The sequence below is a fragment of the Salmo trutta genome, chromosome 32, assembly GCF_901001165.1.
Source record: "Salmo trutta chromosome 32, fSalTru1.1, whole genome shotgun sequence".
Lineage (NCBI taxonomy): Eukaryota > Metazoa > Chordata > Actinopteri > Salmoniformes > Salmonidae > Salmo > Salmo trutta.
The window spans coordinates 305,715-328,444 of record NC_042988.1 but is presented as its reverse complement, the minus strand read 5'-3'; the positions used below and the strand labels follow the sequence as shown (position 1 = coordinate 328,444).

The following is a 22,730-nucleotide window of genomic DNA, read 5'->3' as shown; positions in this document are numbered from 1 at the left end:
CAACAAGAAGAACTTATCAACTGTGTGTTGATCCAGAGAAAGAGAGAAGGCTGTGCGCAACCCACTTTGGGGAGTCAACTCTTAATCTCCTGATTGATGGCAGAAATGCTGGGTGAGTCTAGACCAATATCATTTTAAAAGAACCAAATCAGGTTAACATAGTGTATACAATAAGTGATATGTATCTGTGATTTATAAGTGTTCAAGTCCCTTGTTTTATTACAGAGTTTAGTCCTTATTCTATTAAACGTTTGGAGTTCTTACTCTATGAAAACGTTGGAGTCCTTACTCTATGGAAAGGTTGGAGACCTCTGTTTTTGTGAAACCTTCTTGTTGTATAGAAGTGAATTACTAATTGAGAAGCAATTTTTACACGTGTGGTTAATGTAAGTCTTGTAAGCATTCAACAAGCTTTGAGTGAACATAAGTTATGGGTAGCCAGGCCCTACAGAAACAATGTGTTCTAGAAGAGGTTTGAGTCCTTAAAAGGGGCTATGTAGAGATAGATATATATTTTGGCCTTCCCTGTGGCTCAGTTGGTAGAGCATGGTGTTTGCAACGCCAGCATGGTGTGTGCAACGACAGGGTTGTGGGTTCGATTCCCATGGGGGCCAGTACAAAAAAAAAAATAATAATAATAATTTTAAAAAATGCATGAAATGAAATGTATGCATTCACTACTGTAAGTCGCTCTGGATAAGAGCGTCTGCTAAATGACTAAAATGTAAAAATGTAATGTGTAAATGACTTTGTGAATGATTACCTTGACAATAGGACAATTGAATATTATTGTCTTGCAGACAAGTGAAAGATTTTTTAAATTATTTTCCTTGTGAGTTTCCTCCTAATACAGGATGTGGGTGGTGTTTCCACTTCTAACACAGAGATGCATCAGCAGGATGAGGGACACTTGGGTGTCAATACATTTCTAGCTCTTTCTCGATACTATGTCACAGTAGTCAATCAAAGTAGTTGTTGGGTTTGTACATATGCACGATTCACATCACGGGCAGTTATTCCATTAAGGGTTATTCCTTTTAACCTTTTAACAGAGTGAAATGTTGGGTATATGGAGAGATGGTAATTGGTATAAGGCGATTATTTGTACTAATTTGGGTGAGAATGTTGAGTATCAACATGCGAGAGCACCTAGTTCTGCAGTACCTTACTTCACTTGAGATTACCAATAACACTAATCAGCGACCACCTTACCTAGTTGTTACACAAGCCCTTGTTGGGTGGTTATGTTTTAATAGGTCACTCTTTCGGGAATTTGTCTCAACTGCACCAGGACGCGTTTGTCATAGTAAGACAGAGTAAGTGTGATCAGACAACAGATCTACCTATCTGCCTGTGACGGTACTAAGGTTGAGGAATATCTAATGTCTGTTGAATTGACTCTCGGTAATGGCACTGACTACATTTTATGCCAATACCTTCGGTAATATCATCAATAATGGTTTGATAGCTCCTAATGGGACCTAATTTATCTGTGGATCCTATGCCTATTCCTGGTTACCAAAGTTGTGGCAAGGGTTGTGTTATTTGGGATACGTCGTACCCCATGTAAGACATTCTGTGAATTCTCCTTTTTTCACACCGTCATAAACATGTGATTACAGAAATGGAGAGATTCTTTGCAATTGTGTTTTCCTCTTACGGTATTTCTAAAATATCACGGGAAGTTATTAATATGGCTAACTCTTTGGAAGTCATAGTTAATAGTACAGTTGAGAGTTTTGAGTTAATTACAACTGAGATGGTTGCCATTTGAACTGTGGTGATGCAAAATTGTTTGGCCCTTGATTATCTTCTGTCCGCACAAGGGTTACATGTCCTGTTATTGGTGCTGAATGCTGTACTTATATTCCTGATAATTCTGAGGAAATAACTGACCTAATCTAAAAGATCAGGACTTAGGGCACTAAATATCATGATTACAATCCAGATGATTTAGGCTTAGTCGTGTGGTTGTATTCAACATTCGGTACATGGGGAGGTTTTTTGGTAGGCATGATACTTCCAATAGCGGGAGTTGTGGTTATTTTTCTTATCCTCATCCAGGTTATCAAGTGTGTTATTGCCCGACGTTTGTGTGCTAAAATCTGACGGTTACGTGATAGGGGATATCATGAGATTCATCAACCGCGTCTTTGTGGAGATGGGTGTCAGTGGTGTCCCACCAGAATGTGGTGGGGATCATAAAGGTCTTCATCATCACACCAAGCCTCATGATTGTGGTCAATGTGCCCGTGGTAACTGTCCTCGGTGCTGTAATGAACCATGCTCTCTCAGATGTGGTATCACACTTGTTAATACCTCTTTTCTATAACTTTGTGAGAAATCTATTTCTTATTGCAACTGCAGGTAGAATATGCCCTTTGTGTTTTATAGAAACGCAAGGTGTTTAATGTGAACAATTTTATGCTGACTACTAATGTTTATTATTCTGTCAATTTTTTCATGTTTTCTATTGTTTTCTAAAAATACATTTGAACTATATTTATTTTTAAAATGGTCTAGGGGGCAATGTAAGAATACTTTTAAGATAAATACGCAATGCAGAGTTTGAGAGTTTGAGAGGATGAAAGGACGAGAGTACTACACTAAATATAGTACTAATGGTCAATAGTGAATTGTAAATAGGAGTTGTGTTTCAGGTCAACATCTGGGCTTATAAGTGGCATCCTGTCGCTTGTTCTGGGGTAAAAGCTGAGGACAGGGAGACTGAACATCTGACTCCCAACATCTTGATTTGTCCTCTCTGAATAAACCTATTTTTCTCCCCCTGATTTGCTTTGGAGTTTGTGTTATTGAAGAATAACATAAATTGCTAATACAGCTATGATGCTACAGTCAATAAAATACATTATCTGGAGTGAGTCTGGACAGGGCTGTAGCCTATACAGTACAATTAAAGGAAAAAATGCAATTGTGAAGATTGATTTTATCACATAACAAATTGTTACACACCAATGAGGCATGGAAGGTAACTCAATACATTGCTGGGATTCAACCTAAACCGATTCTATGAAGCCGTCTGCTTTCGTCATTCTGAATGTCATGTAGATAGTGGGGGCACTTAAGATAAGACAGAGTCGCTCTCAGAGTAATCCAATGCTACGGCTTAGAGACTGTACTGTGCTTTAATTAACTATTGGCTTGCCTTGCTCACAGAGCCCTTGGCTATATGAACAAAGTACAGTGAGGCATTGACAGTATATACCATGAAATAATGGAGACAGAAGAAAAACCAAATGTATCCATGATATAGAAGCCCTGTCGCTTTTGTTATCTCTGAATTTCAGAGATACTGGTTACTGAGATAGAATAATGAGTTTACATTTTCAAAATTGGTTTCTTTATAATTTCCTAACTGTGGCTATAGAATAAGGTGTCAACAGATGCCTGTCCTGCTGCTGCTCACTTGTGTAAGCAAAGATGACCTGTCTAATCTACTGGCTCTAACCCTAACACTCCTTCCAAATTCCTTACCTACATTACAGGTGAAAAGGTGAAAAACACCTACTCATTCAAGGGTTTTTCTTTATTTGTGCTATTTTCTACATTGTAGAATAATACTGAAGACATCAAAACTATGAAATAACACATATGGAATCATGTAGTAACAAAAATTGTTAAACAAATCAAAATATATTTTATATTTGAGATTCTTAAAATAGCCACCCTTTGCCTTAATGACAGCTTTGCACACTCTTGGCATTATCTCAACCAGTTTATTGAGGTAGTCACTTGGAATGCATTTCAATTAACAGGTGTGCCTTATTAAAAGTTAATTTGTGGAGAGCACGTGATGCCGTGGAGCTGAGCAGACGTTGACAAACCGAGCTCCTCAAAGTTATCCTATTATTACGTTGAAACAATATTCTAACATCGGCTGTTAAACTGTCAAGTACTTACCTTCCCAAAGAGCCATGCACTTCCGGCCGAGAGGCAAGAAGGATGACCAAAACTTTGTTGATTCCCAAGATAGTGATAACGCCACAGCTGGCAAGATTAGCATTAGCCCTCATAACTCAGATGACAGTTCCAGACTGTTGCTCTCATTAGCCTCTTCCGAGCCTGCCGACATGCTTGCTACTCTCCTCCGGGAAATTCAAGATGGTAACAAAGGTCTTTCTCTGAAAATTGACAAGAAATCAACTGAACTCCATTCTTCCATTGATGACCTGAAATCTTCCCTGAATTATCTCCTTTTGAGAACGACTGAGGCTGAGTTGCGCATTAGCACAGTTAAAGATGACCAGGTTCTGATACAGCTGCAGAAGGACAATGCTTATCTCAAAAACAAGGTAGACCAGATAAAGAACCAGCAACGAAACCCCGGCAAGATGAGCCCCCATGGGCCATCCTGATCAGGTTTCTCCGTTTCCAGGACAGGGAGAAGATACTGCGACTCGCAAGAGCCAAAGGGGACATCGCCATCGAAGGCAAGAGGGTCAGCCTTTTCCAGGATATGAGCGCGGATCTCGCCAGATGTCGCAAGCAGTTCAGACCAGCCGCCAAAGCACTGAAGGAGAAGAACATCACTGGCTACCTCATTCACCCTGCGTGGATGAAAGTTCAGTACAATGGCCGAAGCCATCGCTTTGACACACCGGGAGAAGTGTTCACTTTTCTCAAAGAACTGAACCGCATTTGATTCACGATGGTCTTTCCGTGGGATAAGACGCAGTTTATTGGGGTTTTTTTCTTCTAATTTGTGCTGTCCTGGGACTGAACTGCTGATGAATTCTTGTCTTTTGGATCCGTTTACCCTGCTATCCGGTCGTTACAGCTGATTTGGACATTTTCAACTAACAGTTTTTTTCCCGTGGTTTCTATTACATTTACAGGAGAATATATCTTGGTTATGTCAATATCCACTGCGCGAAGCAAATTAGTATGCTTAGGCCCACTGCTTTTCCCACCATTTATGTTTCTCCTCTCCTGAAAAGACACTCAAGCAGCCCTTATTGTGGACAGTAAATATTCAGCCATAAATGTCTATTCACAACATTTGTTTTCAACATAGAGATCTCATAGGTTTTAGTTTATGCCAAGGTTTAGCTAGTAAGAGCAAGATGGAAAGCGAGCAACAATGTATCTCTACAAGTGTTTTCATGTTTGATTGTTGGGATTGTGGTTTTAGTCCGACAATCAGTGTGGGTGGGGTTTCTGTTTATTTTTTCTATGTTTATTGTTGTTTCCTTCCTAAAGAGACACATAGGTCACTTCAGTGTTAAACTAAAGTTGAAATATTACCTTATTATTTACATATGAGGGAGTACCATTCGGTTATATATTTGAAACCCAACCTATGCTTAATCCACTACGGGTCTTAACAGCCCGATTAAGAGGAAAAGTCTATACATACCTTTCGAAATTAAAGGCTGACATTGTGTTTTTACAAGAAACATCTTACAGCCAGTGAACACCAGAAAGTAAAGAGGGAATGGGTAGGACACGTTTTTGCGTCCTCTTTTAACTCCAAAGCAAGAGGCACTGCAATTTTGATCAGTAGACACATCCCATTCTGTGTCAACAATACCATCTTTGATACCTTAGGCAAGTTTGTTTTGGTGCAGGGGCATATGCTTTCGGAGTCTTGGACCCTGTTGAATATTTATGCTCCCAACTTCGATGACCATATGTTTATTCAGAATGTCTTCCTTCAGGTTGCTCAAGCACCACCAGGATGGCTACTGGCTGGAGGAGATTAAAATGTTTGTTTAGATACAGTTCTTGATAGGTCCTTTGATAAACCCTCTCTTCTTACCAAAGTCGCCAAGCTCAACCATGTCTTTCATGAAGGATCTCAATTTACTAGACATCTGGAGACAGATGCACCCACAGGATAGGAACTACTATTTTTATTCACACCCACACAACACACACACGCATAGATAACTTTTTACTATCGACTCAACTGTTTCATAGAGTGTTAGATACCGATTATCTCCCCAGATTACTAATGTGACCATTCCCCTCTGATATTATCAATCTCCATTTCTACCAAGGTAAATGGAGCATATAGACGGAGACTAAATATTACACTCCTGAAGCAACCTGAATTTTGAGCATTCATCAAAGAGCAGATCAATATTTTTACTTTGACAAACAAACCCTCCGCTCCTGACAGTTTCATTCTTTGGGACGCATTGAAAGCCTATCTGAGGGGACAGATAATTTCCTATACTAAAGGGTTGAAGAGAAAACACAGTGCTGAACTGAATGTCCTTGAATCTGAAATCTCTTAGCTAGAGAAAACCTACCAAAGAGGCCTGACTAAAGACCTATACAGGCTTATGGTAAATAAAAAACAGAAATATAATACTCTGAACACATACCAAGCTGAGAGGGCCATCACTAAATCAAAACGGCATTACTACGAGCTTGGAGAGAAAGCACACAGAAAGCAAGTATTGGCATGGCAACTGAAAGCAGAGGAAAGTAAGAGGACAATTAATCCTATAGAAACTCTTACTAATGAGATATCTTCCAACTCCACTGAAATTAATGATACTTTTAAGAAATATTACGAAGACCTCTACACTTCCCAATCAAGCGATGATCTATCAGAGATCGACTCTTTTCTCTCCTCTCTACCTCCCATGCCTGTCAGAGGAAGACAGAGAACGCCTGAGGGAACAGTTCTCAGTCCCTGAATTGTTGGAGGCCGTTAAATCCTTACATTCTAATAAATCTCCTGGGAAGGATGGCTTCCCTCCAGATTTCTATAAAGAATTTAAGGAGCTGTTGGTACCCTAACTTATGGAGATACTTAAAAAAGCCGGGGAGGACAACTGCTTTCCAGAGTCTTTGTCTCAAGCGGTGATTACAGTAATTCACAAGAAAGGGAAAAACCTGCTAAAGTGCGCCTCCTAAAGACCAATCTCTCTCCTTAACACAGATTGTAAACTGGTCACCAAGATGCTATCTAAGAGACTGGAGTTATGTCTTCCCCTGTTGGTCAACCCAGATCAGACTGGCTTCATAATTAATAGATTGTACACCAATAATCTCAGAAGGTTCTTTGATATAATTCACCTTGCTAACAAAAACAAATAACCTAGTGTCGCAGTCTCCCTCGATGCCAAAAAGGCCTTTGATTGGGTTGAACGGCCATATCTCTTTCGCGTCTTGGAAAAGTTTGGTTTAGGCACCATGTTTGTAAATTTGATAAAATCACTCTACAAATCTCCTAAAGCTAGGATTGCTACCAATGGGATTACTTCATCCTCTTTCTCTGTCTATATGGGGAACAGACAAGGTTGCCCAATTAGCCCCCACCTCTTCGCCTTCGCCATCAAACCGTTGGCTGAGGCCATTAGAACGTGCCCTGACATACATGGCTTTGAGGGCCCCCATACCCATAAGTTATCACTTTTTGCAGAAGACCTTATCTTATTTCTAAAGAACCCAGAACATTCCCTCTCTCACTTACAGAACCTATTACAGAATTATAGTTCTTTCTCTGAATATAAGGTCAATTTTGATAAAAGCAAAATCTTACCGTTATCTGTCTTTGACCATCATACCATCAAGCATAGGTTTCCTTTTAGATGGGCGCCTATGGGCTTCATATATTTGGGCATAATGCTGGATGGTAACCTGAACAACCACTATAAATTCAATCTGGCCAGCTTGTTGCAAAAGGTGGAGGGTGACCTGTGTAAATGGATGGACTTGACTCTTGATTACGGTCAAGGGGGCTTAAACCTCCCGGGGTTTCAGAATGTACTACTGGGCTGCGCAGTCTAGATTTCTGGCTCAGAGGTTTGACAATGGTCCTTCTCCCTCATGTTTGAACATTGAAAAGTTTGAGGTAGATGAGGACACTTGGGGAAGAATTTATTTAGAAATGGAACAGGAAATCTATAAAAACCATCACAGACAACCCTTTAATTATACATTCTGCCCTGGCATGGTGCAAACTGCATGAGCTGCTCAGACGAGAGGGATTTCTTTCCCCTCTGGAACAATAGATTGATTCCTATGTTTTTCCAGAACAGTAACTTTAGACCATGGTCTCATAAGGGTATCACTCTTCTGTAACATTGTTACAAGGAGAGAGTTCTTATGCCTTTTGGACAGCTCAAACAGAAATACCACTTGTCTAACAGGAACTTCTTTAGTTACCTACAACTACAACATTTTATTAGAATGACTCTCATGGGACAATGAAACCTACCTAAGATGTAACAGAACAGAACAGATTGACAGAAATTAAAACAGGAAGCACCCGCGCTCAGGTCTGTTCAATGCTGGTCCAAACAATCGGATTCCACGCTTCAAGATTGCTTCAATCACGTGGACTGGGATATGTTCCACATTGCGGCGAACAACAACATTGACAAATATGCTGATTCGGTGTGCGAGTTTATTAACAAGTGCATCGGTGATGTTGTACCCACAGCATCTATTAAAACATTCCCCAACCAGAAACCGTGGATTGATGGCAGCATTTGCGCGAACCACTGCTTTTAATCAGGGCAAGGTGACCAGAAACATGACCGAATACAAACAGTGTAGCTGTTCCCTCCGCAAGGCAATCAAACAAGCTAAGCGTCTGTACAAAGACAAAGTGGAGTCACAATTCAACGGCTCAGACACGAGAGGTGTGTGGCAGGGTCTACAGTCAATCACGGACTACAAAAGAAAAACAGCCCCGTCGAGGATCACGATGCCTTGCTCCCAGACAGACTAAACAACTTTTTTGCTCGCTTTGAGGACAATACAGTGCCACTGACACGGCTCGCTACCAAAACCTGCGGGCTCTCCTTCACTGCAGCCAACGTGAGTAAAACATTTACACGTGTTAACCCTCGCAAGGCTGCAGGCCCAGACGGCATCCACGGCCGCGTCCTCAGAGCATGCGCAGACCAGCTGGCTGGTGTGTTTACAGAGATAATCAATCCTTATCCCAGTCTGCTGTCCCCACATGCTTCAAGAGGGCCACCATTGTTCCTATTTCCAAGAAAGCGAAGGTAAATGACTACCGCCCTGTAGCACTCACTTCCGTCATCATGAAGTGCTTTGAGAGACTAGTCAAGGACCATATCACCTCCCCCTACCTGACACCCTAGACCCACTCCAATTAGCTTACCACCCCAATAGGTCCACAGACGACGCAATCGCCATCACACTGCACACTGCCCTAACCCAACTGGACAAGAGGAATACCTATGTAAGAATGCTGTTCATCGATTACAGCTCAGCATTTAACACCATAGTACCCTCCAAACTCGTCATTAAAATCGAGACCCTGGGTCTCGACCCCGCCCTGTGCAACTGGGTCCTTGACTTCCTGACAGGCCGCCCCCAGGTGGTGAGGGTAGGGTCTCCACCCCGCTGATCCTCAACACTCCCCACAAGGGTGCGTTTTCAGCCCTCTCCTGTACTCCCTGTTCACCTACGACCGCGTGGCCATGCACGCCTCCAACTCAATCATCAAGTTTGCAGACGACACTACAGTGGTAGGCTTGATTACCAACAATGACGAGACGGCCTACAGGGAGGAGGTGAGGGCCCTCGAAGTGTGGTGTCAGGAAAATAACCTCACGCTCAATTTCAACAAAACAAAGGAGATGATCGTGGACTTCAGGAAACAGCAGAGGGAGCAGCCCCCTATCTACATTGATGGGACAGTAGTGGAGAGGGTGGAGAGTTTTAAGTTCCTCGGCGTACACTTCACGGACAAACTGAAATGGTACACCCACACAGACAGCGTGGTGAAGAAGGCACAGCAGCGCCTCTTCAACCTCAGGAGGCTGAAGAAATTCGGCTTGTCACCAAAAACACTCACAAAGTTTTACAGATGCACAATCGAGAGCATCCTGTCGGGCTGTATCACTGCCTGGTATAGCAGCTGCTCCACCCATAACCGGAAGGCTCTCTAGAGGGTAGTGAGGTCTGCACAACGCATCACCGGGTGCAAACTACCTGCCCTCTAGGACACCTACACCACCCGATGTCACAGGAGGGTCAAAAAGATCATCAAGGACAACAACCACCCGAGCCACTGCCTGTTCACCCCGCTATCATCCAGAAGGTGAGGTCAGTACAGGTCCATCAAAGCAGGGACCGAGAGACTGAAAAACAGCTTCTATCTCAAGGCCATCAGAATGTTAAACAGCCATCACTAACATTGAGTGGCTGCTGCCAACATACTGACTCGACTCCAGCCACTTTAATAATGGAAAAATTGATGTAATCAATTTATCACTAGGCACTTTATATAATGTTTACATACCGTACATTACTCATCTCATATATATATACTGTACTCTTACCATCTACTGCATCTTGCCTATGCCGTTCGGACTTCACTCATTTATATATTTTTATGTACATATTCGTATTCATTCCTTTACACTTGTGTGTATAAGGTAGTTGTTGTATAATTGTTAGGTTATATTACTTATTAGATATTACTGCTTGGTCGGAACTAGAAGCACAAGCATTTCGCTACACTTGCATTAACATCTGCTAACCATTTGTATGTGACAAATAAATTTGATTTGATTTTGATTTGACCTATTGAACAACTCTGCCATGCAGACCAACCACTGTTCAAGACCATTTCCCGTGTTTACGATGCTCTTATGTCAAGACTAACATTGCCTGAGCTAGATAAACCCCCGACTGAGATGGGAAAAAGATCTGGGTATTAATCTTGATGAGGGACTATTGAGTGACCTATGTAGGGATGGTGTTACTTCCACATTGAACTCCAAATACTGACTGATCCAGTTTAATTTCCTCCATCAGCTCTACAGCTGAAGTCAGAAGTTTACATACACTTAGGTTGGAGTCATTAAAACTCGTTTTTCAAACACTCCACAAATTTCTTGTTAACAAACTATAGTTTTGGCAAGTTGGTTAGGACGTCTACTTTGTGCATGACATAAGTAATTTTTCCAACAATTTTTCCAACAATTCCAGAAGTTTACATACACTAAATTGCCACTAAGTTGCCTTTAAACAGCTTGGAAAAATCCACAAAATGATGTCATGGCATTAGAAGCTTCTGATAGGTTAATTGACATCATTTCAGTCATTTGGAGGTGTACCTGTGGATGTATTTCAAGGCCTACCTTCAAACTCAGTGCCTCTTTGCTTGACGTCATGGGAAAATAAAAATAAATCAGCCAAGACCTCAGAAAAAAAATTGTAGACCTCCACAAGTCGGAAGCTTACATACACCTTCGCCAAATACATTTAAATGCATTCACAATTTCTGACATTTAATCCTAGTAAAAAGACCCTGTCTTAGGTCAGTTAGGATCAACACTTTATTTTAATAATGTGAAATGTCAGAATAATAGTAGAGAGAATGATTTATTTCAGCTTTCATTTCTTTCATCACATTCCCAGTGGGTCAGAAGTTCAATTAGTATTTGGTAGCATTGCCTTTAAATTGTTTAACTTGGGTCAAACGTTTCGGGTAGCCTTCCACAAGCTTCCCACAATAGGTTGAGTGAATTTTGGCCCATTCCTCCTGACAGAGCTGGTGTAACTGAGTCAGGTTTTTACGCCTTCTTGCTTGCACACACTTTTTCAGTTTTACCCACAAATGTTCTATAGGATTAAGGTCAGGGCTTTGTGATGGCCACTCCAATACCTTGACTTTGTTGTCCTTAAGCCATTTTGCAATAACTTTGGAAGTATGCTTGGGGTCAATGACCATTTGGAAGACATATTTGCAACCAAGCTTTAACTTCCTGACTGATGTCTTGAGATATTGCTTCAACATATCCACATAATTTTCAATCCTCATGATGCCATCTATTTTATGAAGTGCACCAGTCCCTCCTGAAGCAAAGCACCCCACAACATGATGCTGCCACCTCCGTGCTTCACGGTTGGGATGGTGTTCTTCGGCCTGAAAGCCTCCCACTTTTTCCTCCAAACATAACAATGGTCATTATGGCCAAACAGTTCTATTTTTGTTTCATCAGACCAGAGGACATTTCTCCAAAAAGTACGATCTTTGTCCCCATGTGCAGTTGCAAACCATAGTCTGGCTTTTTTATGGCGGTTTTGGAGCAGTGGCTTCTTCCTTGCTAAGCGGTCTTTCAGGTTATGTCGATATAGGACTCCTTTTACTGTGGATATAGATACTTTTGTACCTGTTTCCTCCAGCATCTTCACAAGGTCCTTTGATGTTGTTCTGGGATTGATTTGCACTTTTCTCCCCAAAGTACGTTCATCTCTAGGAGACAGAATGCATCTCCTTCCTGAGCGGTATGACGGCTGACTGGTCCCATGGTGTTTATACTTGTGTACTATTGTTTGTACAGATGAACGTGGTACCTTCAGGCATTTGGAAATTGCCCCCAACGATGAACCAGACTTGTAGAGTTCTACCATTTTTTTCTGAGGTCTTGGCTGATTTCTTTTGATTTTCACATGATGTCAAGCAAAGAGACACTGAGTTTGAAGCTAGGCCTTGAAGTACATCCACAGGTACACCTCCAATTGACTCAAATCATATCAATTAGCCTAACAGAAGCTTCTAAAGCCATGACATCATTTTAGGAAATTTTCCAAGCTGTTTAAAGGCACAGTCAACTTAGTGTATGTAAACTTCTGACCCACTGGAATTGTGATACACTGAATTACAAGTGAAATAATCTGTCTGTAAACAATTGTTAGTAAAATTACTTGTGTCATGCACAAAGTAGATGTCCTAACGGGCTTAACAAAACTATAGTTTGTTAACAAGAAATTTGTGGAGTGGTTGAAAAACGAGTTTTAATGACTCCAACCTAAGTGTATGTAAACTTCCGACTTCAACTGTATGTATGTATGTAGCCTACGGCAGGTGATCCAATGTCTCAATTCTTTTATTATGACTTTCATTTATTGTATTTTTGTGTATATATATATATATATATATATCTTTTTTTTTAAATGTTACACTTGTCTTGTGTCTTGTAAGGTTATTGTCACATTATTATATTGTTGTTTAATATCGTTTCATTTTTGTTCTGAATGTTCTTAATAGGAAAATTCAAAAATCAAATATATTAAAAACAAGTTTATTTGTGGAATTTCATTCCTTCTTAATGCGTTTGAGCCAATCAAAGTAGGGGGTTTACAGAAGATAGCCCTATTTGGTAAAAGACCAAGTCCATATTCTGGCAAGAACGGCTCAATTGTTAATCTTTTTAGTTATTTAACCTTGATTAAACCAGGTAGGCCAGTTGAGAACAAGTTCTAATTTACAACTGCGACCTGGCCAAGATAAAGCAAAGCAGTGCGACACAAACAACAAGACAGAGTTACACAAGGAATAACCGAGCGTACAGTCAATAACACAATAGAATATATATATATATATATATATACAGTGTGTGCAAATGAGTTAAGATTAGGGAGGTAAAGCAATAAATAGGCCATAGTGGTGAAATAATTACAATATAGCAATTAAACACTGGAGTGATAGATGTGCAGAAGTTGAGTTTGCAAGTAGAGATACTGGGGTGCAAAGGAGCAAAATAAATATCGTATGGAGATGAGGTAGTTGAATGGGCTATTTACAGATGGGCTATGTACAAGTGCAACGATCTGTGAGCTGATGCTTAAAGTTAGTGAGGGAGATATGAGACTCCAGCTTCAGTGATTTTTGCAATACGTTCCAGTCATTGGCAGCAGAAAACTGGAAGGAAAGGCGGCCAAAGGAGGAATTGGCTTTGGGGGTGACCAGTGAATATACCTGCTGGAGCGCCTGCTGTGGGTGGGTGTTGGTATGGTGACCAGTGAGCTGAGATGAGGCGGGGCTTTACCTAGCAAATACTTATAGATGACCTGGAGGCAGTGGGTTTGGCGATGAATATGAAGCAAGGGCCAGCCAACGAGAGCATACAGGTCACAGTGGTGGGTAGTATATGGGGCTTTGGTGACAGAACGGATGGCACTGTGATAGACTGTATACAATTTGCTGAGTAGAGTGTTGGAGGCTATTTTGTAAATGACATCGCTGAAGTCAAGGATCGGCAGGATAGTCAGTTTTACGAGGGTATGTTTGGCATCATGAGTGAAGGATGCTTTGTTTTGCGAAATAGGAAGCCAAATCTAGATTTGATTTTGGATTAGAGATGCTTAATGTGAGTCTGGAAGGAGAGTTCACAGTCTAACCAGACACCTAGGTACTTGTAGTTGTCCACATTTCTAAGTCAGAACCGTCCAGAGTAGTGATGCATGTCGGGCGGGCAGGTGTGGGCAGTGATCGGTTGAAGAGCATGCATTTAGTTTTACTTGCATCTAAGAGCAGTTGGAGGCCCCGGAAGGAGAGTTGTATGGCATTGAAGCTTGCCTGGAGGTTAGTTAACACAGTGTCCAAAGAAGGGCCAGAAGTATACGGAATGGTGTCGTCTGTGTATAGGTGGATCAGAGAATCACCAGCAGCAAGAGCGACATCATTGACGTATACAGAGAAAAGAGTCGGCCCGAGAATTGAAACCTGGAGCAACCCCATAGCGACTGCCAGAGGTCTGGACAACAGGCCCTCCGATTTGACACACCGAACTCTGTCTGAGAAGTAGTTGGTGAACCAGGCGAGGCAGTCATTTGAGAAACCAAGGCTGTTGAGTCTGCCGATAAGAATGTGGTGATTGACAGAGTCGAAGGCCTTGGCCAGGTCGATGAATACGGCTGCACAGTATTGTCTTTAATCGATGGTGGTTATGATATTGTTTAGGACCTTGAGCGTGGCTGAGGTGCACCCATGACCAGCTCTGAAACCAGATTGGATAGCGGAGAAGGTATGGTGGGATTCGAAATGGTCGGTGATCTGTTTGTTAACTTGGCTTTCGAAGACCTTATAAAGGCAGGGTAGAATAGATATAGGCCTGTAACAGTTTGGGTCTAGAGTGTCTCCCTTTGAAGAAGGGGATGACCGCGGCACCTTTCCAATCTTTGGGGATCTCAGACGATATGGAAGAGAGGTTGAACAGGCTAGTAATAGGGGTTGCAACAATTGCAGAAGATAATTTTAGAAAGAGAAGGTTCAGATTGTCTAACTCAGCTGATTAGTAGGGGTCCAGAATTTGCAACTCTTTCAGAACATCAGCTATCTGGATTTGGGTGACGGAGAAATGGGGAAGGCTTGGGCAAGTTGCTGTGGGGGGTGCAGGGCTGTTGACTGGGGTAGGGGTAGCCAGGTGGAAAGCATGGCCAGCCGTAGAAAAATGCTTATTGAATATCTCAATAATCATGTGGTGACAGTGTTTCCTTGCCTCAGTGCAGTGGGCAGCTGGGAGGAGATGCTCTTATTCTCCATGGACTTTACAGTGTCCCACAACTTTTTGGAGTTTGTGCTACAGGATGCAAATTTCTGTTGTAAAAGCTAGCCTTTGCTTTCCTAACTGCCTGTGTATATTGGTTCCTAACTTCCCTGAAAAGTTGCTTATCGCGGGGGCTATTCGATGCTAATGCAGTACGCCACAGGATGTTTTTGTGCTAGTCAAGGGCAGTCAGGTCTGGAGTGAACCAAGGGCTATATCCTTTCCTGGTTCTACATTTTTTTAATGAGGCATGTTTAATTAAGATGATGAGGAAAGCATTTTTAACCTCTTACATCTAGACGTTCCGCTAGCGGAACACCTGCTCCAATATCCAATGACGGGCGTGGCGCGGAATACAAACTCCTCGAAAATCCGAAAACTTCCATTTTTCAAACATATGACTATTTTACACCATTTTAAAGACAAGACTCTCCTTTATCTAACCACACTGTCCGATTTCAAAAAGGCTTTACAGCGAAAGCAAAACATTAGATTATGTCAGCAGAGTACCCAGCCAGAAATAATCAGACACCCATTTTTCAAGCTAGCATATAATGTCACAAAAAACAAAACCACAGCTAAATGCAGCACTAACCTTTGATGATCTTCACCAGATGACACTCCTAGGACATTATGTTTTACAATACATGCATGTTTTGTTCAATCAAGTTCATATTTATATCAAAAACCAGCTTTTTACATTAGCATGTGACGTTCAGAACAAGCATTCCCACCGAACACTTCCGGTGAATTTACTAAATTACTCACGATAAACGTTCACAAAAAAACATAACAATTATTTTAAGAATTATAGATACAGAACTCCTTTATGCAATCGCGGTGTCCGATTTTAAAATAGCTTTTCGGTGAAAGCACATTTTGCAATATTCTGAGTAGATAGCCCGGCCATCATGGCTAGCTATTTTGACACCCACCAAGTTTGACCCTCACCAAACTCAGATTTACTATAAGAAAAATTGGATTACCTTTGCTGTTCCTCATCAGAATGCACTCCCAGGACTTCTACTTCATCACCCAATGTTGGTTTGGTTCCAAATAATCCATAGTTATATCCAAATAGCGGCGTTTTGTTGTGCGTTCAAGACACTATCCGAAGGGTAACAAAGGGTGACACGCCCGGCGCGTATCGTGACAAAAAATGTCAAAATATTCCATTACCGTACTTCGAAGCATGTCAAACGCTGTTTAAAATCAATTTTTATGCAATTTTTCTCGTAAAAAAGCGATAATATTCCGACCGGGAGTCGTTGTTTTCGTTCAAAGACTGAAAATGTAAACATGGAGTCGTCTCGTGCACGTGCGCCCCCGTCTCATTGTTCTCAGATCGACCACTTACCAAATGCGCTACTGTTTTTCAGCCATGGCCTTTAAAGTCATCATTCAACGTTCTGGCGCCTTCTGAGAGCCAATGGGAGCATTAGAAAATGTCACGTTACAGCAGAGATCCCCTGTAATGGATGGAGATGGCAAAGAAGGCCAAGAAATGGTCAGACAGGGTACTTCCTGTACAGAATCTTCTCAGGTTTTGGCCTGCCAAATGAGTTCTGTTATACTCACAGACACCATTCAAACAGTTTTAGAAACTTTGGAGTGTTTTCTATCCAAAGCTAATAATTATATGCATATTCTAGTTTCTGGGCAGGAGTAATAAAGATTAAATCGGGTACGTTTTTTATCCGTCCGTGAAAATACTGCCCCCATCCATAACAAGTTAAAAAATAACTAGGCATCCTCTACTGACGTAATGAGGTCAATCGCCTTCCAAATCAAATCAAATTTTATTTGTCACATACACATGGTTAGCAGATGTTAATGTGAGTGTAGCGAAATGCTTGTGCTTCTAGTTCCGACCATGCAGTAATATCTAACAAGTAATCTAACCTAACAATTATACAACAACTACCTTATACACACAAGTGTAAAGGAATGAATACGAATACGTACATGAACATATATGAATGAGCGATGGCCGAACGGCATAGGCAAGATGCAGTAGATGGTATAGAGTACAGTATATACATATGAGATGAGTAATGTAGGGTATGTAAACATTATATAAAGTGCCATTGTTTAAAGTGGGTAGTGATATATTTATTACATCAATTTTTCATTTTTAAAGTGGCTAGAGACGAGTCAGTTATGTTGGCAGCAGCCACTCAAACAGCCATGGTCCTGTTTAACAGACTGATGTCCTTGAGATAAAAGCTGTTTTTCAGTCTCTCGGTCACCGCTTTGATGCACCTGTACTGACCTCGCCTTCTGGATGATAACGGGGTGAACAGGCAGTGGCTAGGGTGGTTGTTGTCCTTGATGATCTTTTTGGCCTTCCTGTGACATCGGGTGATGTAGGTGTCCTGGAGGGCAGGTAGTTTGCCCCCGGTGATGTGTTGTGAAGACCTCACTACCCTCTGGAGAGCCTTTCGGTTGTGGACGGAGCAGTTCCGTACCGGGCGGTGATATAGCCCGACAGAATGCTCTCGATTGTGCATCTGTAAAAGTTTGTGAGTGTTTTTGGTGACAAGCCGAATTTCTTCAGACTCCTGAGGTTGCCACCACGCTGTCTGTGTGGGTGGACCATTTCAGTTTGTCCGTGATGTGTACGCCGAGGAACTTCCCACCTTCTCCACTACTGACCCGTCAATGTGGATAGGGGGCTGCTCCCTCTGCTGTTTCCTGAAGTCCACGATCATTTCCTTTGTTTTGTTGACATTGAGTGTGAGGTTATTTTTCTGACACGACACTCCGAGGGCCCTCACCTCCTTCCTGTAGGCCGGCTCGTCGTTGTTGGTAATCAAGCCTACAACTATAGTATCGTCTGCAAACTTGATGATTAAGGTGGAGGTGTGCATGGCCACGCAGTCATGGGTGAACAGGGAGTACAGATGAGAGCTGAGAACGCACCCTTGTGGGGCCCCAGTGTTGAGGATCAGCGGGGTGGAGATGTTTCCTACACTTGCCACCTGGGGCCGACCCGTCAGGAAGTCCAGGACTCAGTTGCACAGGGCGGGGTCGAGACCCAGGGTCTCGAGCTTAATGACGAGTTTGGAGGGTACTATGGTGTTAAATGCTGAGCTGTAGTCGATGAACACCATTCTTACATAGGTATTCCTCTTGTCCAAATGGGTTAAGGCAGTGTGCAGAGTGAATGCGATTGCGTCGTCTGTGGACATATTGGGGCAGTAAGCAAATTGGAGTGGGTCTAGGGGGTCAGGTAGGGTGGAGGTGATATGGTCCTTGACTAGTCTCTCAAAGCACTTCATGATGACGGAAGTGAGTGCTACAGGGCGATAGTCATTTAGCTCAGCAACCTTTGCTTTCTTTGGAACAGGAACAATGGTGGCCCTCTTGAAGCATGTGGGAACAGCAGACTGGGATAAGGATTGGTTGAATATGTCCATAAAGACACCAGCCAGCTGGTCTGCGCATGCTCTGAGGACACGGCTGGGTATGCCGTCTGGGCCGGCAGCCTTGTGAGGGTTAACCCGTTTAAATGTTTTACTCACATTGGCTGCAGTGAAGGAGAGTCCGCAGGTTTTGGTAGCGGGCCGTGTCAGTGGCACTGTGTTGCCTTCAAAGCGAGCAAAGAAGTTGTTTAGTTTGTCTGGGAGCAAGACATCGTGGTCCACAACGGGGCTGGTTTTCCTTTTGTAGTCCGTGATTGACTGTAGACCCTGCCATTCATGAACCCTGAATTCATGAACTTCTTTGAGGAAAAGATCATGATCATTAGAAAGCAAATTACGGACTACTCTTTAAATCTGCGTATTCCTCCAAAGCTCCGTTGTCCTGAGTCTGCACAACCCTGCCAGGACCTAGGATCAAGGGAGACACTAAAGTGTTTTAGTACTATATCTCTTGACACAATGATGAAAATAATCATGGCCTCTAAACCTTCAAGCTGCATCCTGGACCCTATTCCAACTAAACTACTGAAAGAGCTGCTTTCTGTGCTTGGCCCTCCTATGTTGAACATAATAAACGGCTCTCTATTCACCGGATGTGTACCAAACTCACTAAAAGTGGCAGTAATAAAGCCTCTCTTCAAAAAGCCAAATCTTGACCCAGAAATTATAAAAAACTAATCGGCCTATATCGAATCTTCCATTCCTCTCAAAAATTTTAGAAAAAGCTGTTGCGCAGCAACTCACTGCCTTCCTGAAGACAATGTACACGAAACCCTTCAGTCTGGTTTTAGACCCCATCATAGCACTGAGACTGCACTTGTGAAGGTGGTAAATGACCTTTTAATGACGTCAGACCGAGGTTCTGCATCTGTCCTCGTGCTCCTAGATCTTAGTGCTGCTTTTGATACCCTCGATCACCACATTCTTTTGGAGAGATTGGAAACCCAAATTGGTCTACATGGACAAGTTCTGGCCTGGTTTAGGTCTTATCTGTCAGAAAGATATCAGTTTGTCTCTGTGAATGGTTTGTCCTCTGACAAATCAACTGTAAATGTTGGTGTTCCTCAAGGTTCCGTTTCAGGACCACTATTGTTTTCACTATATATTTTACCTCTTGGGGATGTCATTCGAAAACATAATGTTAAATTTCACTGCTATGCGGACGACACACAGCTGTACATTTCAATGAAACATGGTGAAGCCCCAAAATTGCCCTCGCTAGAAGCCTGTGTTTCAGACATAAGGAAGTGGATGGCTGCAAATTTTCTACTTTTAAACTCGGACAAAACAGAGATGCTTGTCCTAGGTCCCAAGAAACAAAGAGATCTTCTGTTGAATCTGACAATTAATCTGGATGGTTGTACAGTCGTCTCAAATAAAACTGTGAAGGACCTCGGCGTTACTCTGGACCCTGATCTCTCTTTTGAAGAACATATCAAGACTGCTTCAAGGACAGCTTTTTTCCATCTACGTAACATTGCAAAAATCAGAAACTTTCTGTCCAGAAATGACGCAGAAAAATTAATCCATGCTTTTGTTACTTCTAGGCTCGACTACTGCAATGCTCTACTTTCCGGCTACCCGGATAAAGCACTAAACAAACTTCAGTTAGTGCTAAATACGGCTGCTAGAATCCTGACTAGAACCAAAAAATTTGATCATATTACTCCAGTGCTAGCCTCCCTACACTGGCTTCCTGTTAAGGCAAGGGCTGATTTCAAGGTTTTACTGCTAACCTACAAAGCATTACATGGGCTTGCTCCTACCTATCTTTCCGATTTGGTCCTGCCGTACATACCTACACGTACGCTACGGTCACAAGACGCAGGCCTCCTAATTGTCCCTAGAATTTCTAAGCAAACAGCTGGAGGTAGGGCTTTCTCCTATAGAGCTCCATTTTTATGGAATGGTCTGCCTACCCATGTGAGAGACGCAGACTCAGTCTCAACCTTTAAGTCTCTACTGAAGACTTATCTCTTCAGTAGCTCCTATGATTAAGTATAGTCTGAACCAGGAGTGTGAGGGTGAACGGAAAGGCTGGAGCAACGAACCGCCCTTGCTGTCTCTGCCTTGTCGGTTCCCCTCTTCCCACTGGGATTCTCTGCCTCTAACCCTTTTACAGGGGCTGAGTCACTGACTTACTGGTGTTCTTCCATGCCGTCCATGGGAGGGGTGCGTCACTTGAGTAGGTTGAGCCACTGACGTGGTCTTCCTGTCTGGGTTGGCGCCCCCCCCTTGGGTTGTGCCGTGGCGGAGATCTTTGTGGGCTATACTCGGCCTTGTCTTCGGACGGTAAGTTGGTGGTTGTAGATATCCCTCTAGTGGTGTGGGGGCTGTGCTTTGGCAAAGTGGGTGGGGTTATATCCTGCCTGTTTGGCCCTGTCCGGGGGTATCATCGGATGGGGCCACAGTGTCTTCTGATCCCTCCTGTCTCAGCCTCCAGTATTTATGCTGCAGTAGTTTATGTGTCGGGGGGCTAGGGTCAGTCTGTTACATCTGGAGTATTCTCTTGTCTTATCCGGTGTCCTGTGTGAATGTAAATATGCTCTCTCTAATTCTCTCTTTCTCTCTTTCTTTCTTTCTCTCGGAGGACCTGAGCCCTAGGACCATGCCTCAGGACTACCTGGCATGATGACTCCTTGCTGTCCCCAGTCCACCTGGCCATGCTGCTGCTCCAGTTTCAACTGTTCTGCCTGCGGCTACGGAACCCTGACCTGTTCACCGGACGTGCTTGTTGCACCCTCGACAATTACTATGACTATTATTATTTGACCATGCTGGTCATTTACGAACATTTTAACATCTTGACCATGTTCTGTTATAATATCCACCCGGCACAGCCAGAAGAGGACTGGCCACCCCTCATAGCCTGGTTCCTCTCTAGGTTTCTTCCTAGGTTTTTGGCCTTTCTCAGGAGTTTTTCCTAGGGAGTTTTTCCCAGCCACCGTGCTTCTTTCACATGCATTGCTTGCTGTTTGGGGTTTTAGGCTGGGTTTCTGTACAGCACTTTGAGATTTCAGCTGATGTACGAAGGGCTATATAAATAAATTTGATTTGATTTGATTTGATTAGATTATGTCAGCAGTGTGCCCAGCCAGAAATAATCAGACACCCATTTTTCAAGCTAGCATATCATGTCACATAAACCCAAACCACAGCTAAATGCAGCACTAACCTTTTATGATCTTCATCAGATGACACACCTAGGACATTATGTTATACAATACATGCATGTCTGTTCAATCAAGTTCATATTTATATCAAAAAACAGCTTTTTACATTAGCATGTGACGTTCAGAAAAAGCATAACCCCCGCAAACTTCCGGGGAATTTACTAACAGTTTGCTAAATTACTCACGATAAACGTTCACAAAAAGCATAACAATTATTTTAAGAATTATAGATACATTACTCCTCTATGCACTCGATATGTCCGATTTTAAAATAGCTTTTCGGATGAAGCACATTTTGCAATAATCTAAGTACATAGCCCGGCATCACAGGGCTAGTTATTTAGACACCCACCCAGGTCAGCCTCCACCAAAATCACATTTCCTATAAGAAAAATGTTCTTACCTTGCTTGTTCTTCGTCAGAATACACTGCCAGGACTTCTACTTCAGTAACAAATGTTGGTTTGGTCCCAAATAATCCATCGTTATATCCAAACAGCGACGTTTTGTTCGTGAGTTCTAGACACTATCAGAATGCTTCATCACGGTCTCGAGCATGGCGCATTGGCGTGACAAAAAATGTCTAAATATTCCATTACCGTACTTCGAAGCATGTCAACCGCTGTTTAAAACCAATTTTTATGCCATTTATCTCGTAGAAAAGTGATAATATTCCGACCGGGAATATGCATTGAGCCTAAACAGCCGAATAAAATTTCTCCTCAGGAGCGAATCGTGCACGCGCCTCATTCAAAGGTCCTCTGAGCCGCCACTTGCCAAAGGCGATAATGTGTTTCAGCCTGAGGCTGCCTCGTAAACCTTCAGGTATTTCCCGGGTTC

At 42.4% G+C, this 22,730-nt stretch overlaps 1 protein-coding gene across 1 annotated transcript in view; it reads right to left on the bottom strand.

Moving 5' to 3' along the window:
- LOC115170640 (phospholipid-transporting ATPase IA-like) overlaps positions 1–22,730 on the bottom strand; it is a 176,499-nt gene that overhangs the window by 77,705 nt on the left and 76,064 nt on the right. The gene's annotated exons all lie outside the window — the stretch shown is intronic.